This window comes from Acipenser ruthenus, chromosome 6, assembly GCF_902713425.1.
Source record: "Acipenser ruthenus chromosome 6, fAciRut3.2 maternal haplotype, whole genome shotgun sequence".
NCBI lineage: Eukaryota > Metazoa > Chordata > Actinopteri > Acipenseriformes > Acipenseridae > Acipenser > Acipenser ruthenus.
The window spans coordinates 62,937,192-62,944,558 of record NC_081194.1 but is presented as its reverse complement, the minus strand read 5'-3'; the positions used below and the strand labels follow the sequence as shown (position 1 = coordinate 62,944,558).

General features: G+C 35.1%; 1 long non-coding RNA gene across 1 annotated transcript; it reads right to left on the bottom strand.

The window, feature by feature from the left end:
• Positions 1–511: 511 nt before the first annotated feature.
• On the bottom strand, positions 512–6,378 carry LOC117410720 (uncharacterized). The gene is made up of 4 exons (XR_004545726.2): positions 6,203–6,378; positions 5,492–5,623; positions 1,896–4,406; positions 512–1,791 (listed from the first exon to the last, which is right to left on the bottom strand). It is a non-coding gene; the product is annotated as an uncharacterized LOC117410720 (long non-coding RNA).
• Between the last annotated feature and the right edge of the window lie 989 nt (positions 6,379–7,367).

The following is a 7,367-nucleotide window of genomic DNA, read 5'->3' as shown; positions in this document are numbered from 1 at the left end:
AACAGGTAGCAGGGCTCCTTGTCCATTTACCCCACTCAGACCCCTTGCTCACAAAATATTTATCACCGAATAAATACACTTTACCACACCAGACAATTTATTTAAGTAATTAATGAGTTTCTGCCAAAACTGTGCAGATGTTATTCACTGTTCTGTTCTACAGATCTGTCTCTGTACCAACACCTCACAGTATGAAATCCATGTCTTTGTAGAATAAAGGTTCTGTATAATTGTCCATTTTGCACATTCTAACAGAAAGAAACATCCTGTAAACAGGAATGTTAGTAAGCTACACACTGTGCTATATTAAATATAAAAAATAAAGGTATTAATATCATGAAAAGGAACACTGCCATGAATAAACGAAGCACAACGTACAGGTTCCTTCACATATCACCACTTTCAGACACCCCATACTGAAATGTATTCACAATTAGATAGAGTTCTACAAATATGAGTAAACGAAATACATAAGCCCAACAGTGTATTTTTTTTTTAAAAGTGCCAAAAAGTCTTGAAGCAAAGAACCATGGTTTAGTATGCAATGTTTATTGTTGCTATGACATGCATTTAAAGAGGTAAATGTGGACACAGTTACTGTTTGTCCAGAGGTAGAAATTCAATTTAATCTAAAAAAATAAAAAAATAAAAAGAAAAACAATTGAGATATCAAACAGCCCAGGAGGATCACAGAAAACAATCAGCAGAGTTATATTGTTAAAAGCTTAAATACTGTTTTTCAACAAATAACATGCTCTCAATATTATTTTCTGTATCAACCTGCTTTACATAGCATTTGAACCTCTGGTCTTGTGTTGTTAAAGTGCATCACCACTACTGTAAGCTTATGTGAATAAACATGACCTGTTCCATAAAAAGAAATATGGAATACATACAATTGTATTCCATGGCATTGATACTGTTACTGTGGAACAATACTTAATATATTCAATTAAAAATTATTATATTAAACTTACTTTTCAGCTGATTACTTATAGAACACAATATTACTTTTTGCTGTTAGGTTTTGTTGTGCTGATTTGTGAAATCCATAAAGTAATGTAACTATGAACCATCATGTAAGTTATTGTACAAACATAAACATATTTGTAACTTTGGGTCTGTATTAAAGAGAATAAAAGACTCTAATTAGACAACTGTAGTGCTTTCAGAATCGAATGAAACGTTTGGCAGTCAACTGTTCTTCCGTTTCTGTGCTAGTGTTAATCAATAATAAGTAACTGGTTCTTTCTACAAAATACGTAGGGTGCGCTAGAGCTGCATTTAATGTAACCGTAACTTTCAGCATTTCTCACATAGAAACCCAACACAAAAAAACGTTTGATTTATTTTAGTATGCCAACGTTCCCATTTTACCATCCCATTTTTAAAATCTGGATTAATAAATCTAAAAAGCATCTGTATCTAAAACTATCAAATGTAAGTAAAGAACCAGATGTATTTTTTATTCTTGCAGTTATCAAAGCCCTTAATTCTATTTCCTTTTAGAGAGAACTGCAGCGTTCCTATTTAATCCATGAAATGAAGGCAAACATGTCGGCCACTTCCTGTATGACTTTGCTGGTTGGCTTCCTTGCACTGTGCCCTGACGTGGTATCAACATGGATGAACAAGGGGTTGGTCTGTTTAGGACAGTCCGCTGCAAGGTAGCGATGTACTTCAGACTGCAGTGGCACCACTCTGTCATCGTGGTCTCCAGTGAGCAACAGCATGGAAGGGTACTGGACTCCATCCTCCTCCGGCACCTTGATATTATGAAGAGGAGAATACCTACAAAATAAAGGCCATAGTGTTAGTACTTCATCACACATTCTTAAGGTGTAGTAACTTTATTATTGATTCTTAAAGTGGTTGCATCTTTAAAACTGGTTCACCATCTGCTGTTCAGGTATTGTGAATGTTCATGGATATTTCTCAGATGTCACAGTCCTCTGTAGCCGCCACCTTCCTATGTTAGTCCCCATTTGCTTCTCACCAGCAGCTTTCTAAAGTAAACCAGTCAGAGCTTGTTTCCTGGGGCATTTAATATTCTTTAAATGTGTGTGCCACAGTAGTACTTGATTTCCTACTTGCAACTGCTGTCTCGAGTTACAAAATGCTCTGCACCCACTAGGATGCCTATTTAAAACTCATGTTGAGTTACATGCTGTTACCACCCTAGACAAAAAGCAAAAGCAAGCACGTATCATTTTAAATTGCCAATGAGCTTTGAGTGAATTAGAGCTCATGTTCAGTGCGCTTCACCATTGATTTCTAGTTAAGAAAGAACCAATAATTGGTCAAATGACTTGCTGCACTGATTCTAGAAAACATTTTGTATTTCAAAAAGCACCGGGTGGCAAAACAAGTTCAAATAGTATGTTACTCAATTCAAGCACAGACCCTGACAAATATGCTTATTACAAATTATAACTTGCATGTATATGTATTCATTGGGTGCCACTGTAATCTATTAGTGTACCTTTATTAGGTTTCAGAGACTACAGTGAATATGCTTGCTCAGCCTTGAATGGCTTCCTACTGGATAACAATAGTCTTTCCCTCCAATGGATAAGTAATCATCTCCCCCTTGATCACTTTACATCCTCAATCCCTCAGTCTCTCCAATACTTAATAAACACAGCATTATTATTATTATTATTATTATTATTATTATTATTATTATTATTATTATTATTATTATTATTATTATTTATTTCTTAGCAGACGCCCTTATCCAGGGCGACTTACAATTGTTACAAGATATCACATTATTTTTACAAGATACCACATTATTTTTACATACAATTACCCATTTATACAGTTGGGTTTTTACTGGAGCAATTTAGGTAAAGTACCTTGCTCAAGGGTACAGCAGCAATGTCCCCTACCAGGGATTGAACCCACAACTCTCCAGTCAAGAGTCCAGAGCCCTAACCACTACGCCACACTGCTGCATTATTGAATATAGATACCCCTTTGCCTAACTGCATCTTCACTCTTGCTAACAATAAGAATGGTGTTTCATGCTTAGATCATATATCATATTTTTCCAAGCACAGATTTTACCTCAAACATTACACTGCAAATGGTGGGTAATGGCATTGAGAAGGAAAGTCTGTTCAATAATTGAATTAAATAAAGTTTCTTCAAGCTGTATCCAAAAGCTAATTGCCACTTCCCTGTTTAATGACTTGCAGCCGAAAAGCAATTCACATAGGGTTCATTCCCGTACCTCACTCTTACCCATGTTTTAGGTCACTCTGGCTAAGCTACAGCAATACAATTCCACTTCATCACACCTACCACCTCAATCATGCCACGGATGACAAATCACACTATGTAAAACCTTTAGAGATTACACCTCATTTAATGAACCAAACGAAAAAAAAGATAGACAATTTTAATTACAATTACAAACAGTGATCCTTTACTCTTGTAATTAAGAAACAGGTGGATGTTATAGGAAAGGGTTTCAAAATAACTTTCTTCTAACTGTATATCACAATGCATGCATGCATGTGCAATGTTTGTACTTTACATTGCCTGGAATAGGTAATCTGCATGTTAGTAAACCTCAAACTTTTTAACATGTTTATATTTAAATCAGACCATATTACACAGGGATACCTCATACAAAAGGAAACACTAATTTAAAAACACAGCTGGTGACTTGGTTTTATATATGCAATAGAAGTTACAGGCTTCTTAGTTGCAATGTTTATGGGAAGTAGATTTAATCTCTTGCTAAAACCTGGTTTTGAAAACGCTTCATGTCAGCCTTACTCAACACTCTTAGCAATAAATTCCTGTGCAATGCACATTAGGTTTATATTAGTTTTTACTGGCTCTGCAATGGTTACAATTAATGCCATTTAAAAGATTTGACTTCAAAAATTGTAAAAGAGAAACTGATGGAAGAGAAGCACATCAGCAGTGGACACGGGCCACGTGTTTAAGTTATGCAATCTTGTATGTTTTCACAGACAGGTCTTTTGGTTGATCTATTTTCTCATCATGAGAGCAAGGAATCTCAGGCATACCAACAAACATATGCAAAAAGAGGATCACCAACTGTGTTTCTATAAAATAAAGCTAAGCTGTTTTCCTGAAGATTTGTACAAACAATTACCAAATTTAGTTGAATGTACTGGTTCACTTGTTAGGTACTGTAAATCTTTCAAAGTGAAACTATTTGTGTATAAAACAATTCTGTAACTGTAGTGTTTTCAGCTGGCACTTTGCATACTGGTGAATAACAGATTACTTACTTAATTAAAAACTCATACTGTTCTTTGAGATCTGAGCATGACCTATAGCAAACTTATGAAACTTCAGCATATCCATGACCCCAACCTGAGCCACAGCACAACCAAACAAGTCAGGTCTCTGGTTCACACATGCAGCTGTGAGAGGAGTGAAGACAAATAAACATGTCAGTAATGCACATCCTCCACCACAGCTGTAGTAACAAAAAATAGAACTACTAAAAAGAACACCATGACCTACATCCACTGCACTGTATGTACATGTAAAAAATAAAAATGGTATGCGTATGGACAGAGAAAGGTTGCTTCATATATTCCCAGATTATGATACTTTCAATAACGTGCCATAACCTAGAAAATCATTACAACTGGATAAGCGGTTGTCTATATATATATATATATATATATATATATATATATATATATATATATATATATATATATATATATATAAAAGTGACACTATTATATATCCCCATCACCAAAAATTTGTAAATATGAAGAATGCACCAGCAGATATGAAGCTGTCACTCCATCTCTTATATATGTGGCAGGTCTCCATTAAGATGACTGATGGCAATTCATTTTGCTGTACATTGTTTTGGAGTATTGATCTATTAAGCAATGGAGTACCTACAGCTTGCAACAAAAGTGATGTTAATTTTTAATTTTTTTTTTTTTTAAATGCATTATTGATTTCCATTTTCTTAAAATAGATGGAGACTGCTGCTCAAGTATAGATTAATTCTCAATAGTACACTGCAGCTGAACTTGGAATTAAAGTAGCAGTGCCAACCCCAGTGATTGTCTTTGATAAAAGAACATCTAGTACAGTTTATTGGTATTCCACATAGTTTCAGTTTTAACCAGCGTTGTTTACTTCCAGGTCATTCTGTTTCTTTAGGATCCTGGCATGCCAGATCAAATACAAAGATGCAAGTGTATTCACTTTTTAACAGTTACTAGTATTGATATTGCAAATGTAAGAGAACCACAAGTACAGAATGCAGTTTGAGAGAGAAAAGTGTAATTTCATCTTCTCAGGAAAATAGGGCAATACAAAATGTTCCAAAGCTGTGTTTTTGCAACTTCATTCTGATTGTACAGTGGGGATAATATGGGACCAAAGCTTTTTGTTACAGGACTCCATCATTTAAAAACACCACACACACACACACAGAGAGAACAATAAACAGCGTAAATCAAATAAAAGAATGTCATACCCACTAAAAGTCCTCTATTGGAGCCTCCATTAATGCTAATTTTGCTAGGGGATGTGTAGCCCTTTCTGATAAGATATTCAGCAGCAGTCTGGAAATCAGTGAAGCAGTTTTGCTTGTGGGCCAGCATGCCAGCTGAAAACAGAGTAAACACATGTCATTCTTCATAAGTTTTCATATTTGTAAATGAAAAGTTTCAAAATTATAAGAGATGAATTTGCTACATAATCCAGTAAGTATAAACAAATATATGTTAGTTTATTTTTCGTGCCACATAAATATGGTGCCTGTGCTGGGTCTCCCTCTTTGCTTTTAAACCGTAAGTGGACCACCATTAGTGAAAATGTGTTCCCGATAACTGTCCACTTACTGCACCCTGCTTCTGCTTTGTGAAACATTAAAAATTAAGGATCAGATGATTTCATTACATTAAATTAATCTACTGGGTGGTGAATTTCATATAAAATATTTAAAAAGGCATGCCAGTAAATATAACAACTTTTTTTGTATTTTTTTTTATATATACTGAAAACAAACATTTTAGTGGATGAGTTGTGCATTCTGTAGTACTTTTCAAGAATTGTAAAATTCTCAGTATCAGAGAACAGGGAACAAGAAGGTTATACTAAACACATTTGCTTCTATTAGCTTGCATTGCAATCTGAATAAACAGAATGCTCTCTCGCATTGCCTTAACAGTTTAGTAATGGTTACATTCATGCCATGTTTCTCCATATTCACCGCCTCCTTGATATTAGCAACTGCTAACACACCACCAAGATGCCTCACAAAAATGAGTCTGGAAACACTGAAATAAATAGAAAATATATATTCAGGGTGGCTACCCATTAAGAAAGTTGAAGAGGTAAAACATACAATATATAAGCAATTTAATTCTGCACAGATACTGTATGCTGAACTGCCTTTTGAGTGGATCATTTTAAATAAAGCTGAAACTACTGTGTGTCAGCTTTGATGCCAACACTCATGTACTTTGTTTTACATCAATGTTCTAGCTACACAAGTACAGTGTCATACCCCTTGATAGCAAGGTGTCTAATGACCTACACTGACAGTACTCCAAAAAAAAACAAAAAAACCCAACATTATCAATCTTCGTGTCTGAAGAGAACAAACTCTTAAATCAAAGTTCAACACCTAGAGGCAACTACAAATAAAGTTGAAATCACTAGCAATGAAACAGACCTTTGTTTAGATAACATGTTTTTTTCCCCCTGGGAACTATACATATAGTGAGTGAAACAGATGCCTTAGTTTATTAAATATGTTTCCAGAAATCCCTTCATTCTGTATATATCACATATGGTTTTTCAAACCATAAGACCACAATATAATGTAGAACAGTTAGTGGTTTAGGAGGTCCAGGAACAATGCAACATAATTTTTTTTAAATAAAGACTGCACCACATATAACCCCATCCTTATCATTCAATTTTTATTAATAAACACTGACAGAAATTCTCAATTCTTTACACTTTCAACACTGCATACCTATAAAGAGGTCAAGGAAAAATAGCTCCACACAAACCGACAGACTGCTAGTGCACAAGGACAAATAAGTCAACCCTGCAGATGGTCCCAGTCTTGGGCATTCCTCTATATCAGGGGTGGCCAAGCCTGGTCCTGGAGAGCCACAATCCAGCAGGTTTTATAGGTAACCCTTAATCATCCATTTCTGAATGAGTGCTGCAGCCTGTTCAGGTTTCTGTTCCAAATTATCTCTAAATTACTTAATTGAACAAATTACCTGCTTAACTAGAAGCCTGCTTTTAGAAATTGGTGATTAGGGGTTGCTGGATTGTGGCTCTCCAGGATAATATTGTGAATATGTGGATAATATTGTGAATATCCAAGATAC